Source organism: Budorcas taxicolor, chromosome 8, assembly GCF_023091745.1.
Source record: "Budorcas taxicolor isolate Tak-1 chromosome 8, Takin1.1, whole genome shotgun sequence".
NCBI classification, from domain to species: Eukaryota; Metazoa; Chordata; class Mammalia; order Artiodactyla; family Bovidae; genus Budorcas; species Budorcas taxicolor.
In genome coordinates this window covers 81,704,507-81,705,720 of record NC_068917.1, presented here as the reverse complement: position 1 = coordinate 81,705,720, position 1,214 = coordinate 81,704,507, and the positions used below count along the sequence as shown (strand labels likewise).

General features: G+C 37.6%; 1 pseudogene; it reads right to left on the bottom strand.

Annotated features, from left to right (window-relative positions):
* Positions 1-203: 203 nt before the first annotated feature.
* On the bottom strand, positions 204-834 carry LOC128052762 (programmed cell death protein 10-like; annotated as a pseudogene).
* Positions 835-1,214: the final 380 nt, after the last annotated feature.

Below are 1,214 nucleotides of genomic sequence, written 5' to 3'. Positions count from 1 at the left end.
TGCAAAATCTTCAGTGTGAGAGTATCATTAAGCTACATTTTACAAAAATGTGGTGTAAAATGGCAATAATCCCATTCAACATCTTGGGTTATTAGATCCCTTCAGGAGGGACTGATAATTTATACAGTCAAACTTTAAAATTTACAGATAAAGTCAGTCTAAATACTGCCACTGAGAAGTACATCTCTTAACATACACAACTCTCAGGCCACAGTTTTGAAGGTCTGAAGTATCAAGTTGGTTTGATGAATTAGTCTGTTGGCACTTAAGAAAACATTTATTGTCTTGCTACTTTTAAAATAGGTTTTCAGAGTATCACTGAAACTTTTGGAGTAGTTTACAAATTCTTACTTTTGGTGTTCAAGTGCCCTGCGGTTCTGGAATTGATATTTCTTGAAGACATTGTTTACTGTATCAAGAAATTCTTTTATTGCACTAGCTATATCCTTGATTGTGTGCAGAAAGCTCACTCTGTCGTTGATCTCATCTAGGATCTTACTGAGAATTTGTTTAAGTGCTTGTGCCTTTTTGTTTAGGTCCTGAATTCTGGCTTTAATCATTCAATCATATACTCTTCTACATCACCAGCTGCCATTTGAAGAAAGGATTCTGTGAAGTTGACTTCTACACTTTTTTCTCTAAAATTCTCATAATTATGTCTTGTGTGAGTCCTGGATTTTCTTTTTTAGCCTTAATGAACGCTGCTCTCAATGTCTGAGCTGCAGACAGATTTAGTCGTTCTAGCTCATTAATCACAGGATACATGACTGCATAGAGGGGCATAGAAACCATAGAAGTGGTCTCAGCTTCATTCTTCATCTCTTTCATTGTCATCCTCATTCAAAAGCCAGCTACAGTAGAAAAAGCAGTGCTAAAATGCAGAGGAATCTTCATTCACAGCAGTCTTTCTTCTCTTTTTTTTGTGATAGAATAAAGCACAAAACATATACTGACCGGCTACTGAGGTACTGACTTCACTTGCCACCTCTGAAGCCCTCTTCAACTTCCTGATCAATTCACTCCGGTGATGCTAGACGGACCTGAGAGGAACCCTAAAATTGACATTTCTGAATTTTTTTCTGAATATATAATTGGGAGATGGTGGTGAAGGATAGAGAAAACTGGGGTGCTGCAGTCCATGGGGTCTCAAAGAATCGGACATGGCTGAGCAATCGAATAACAGCATATAAGGGTAATCAACGTGGACATCTATT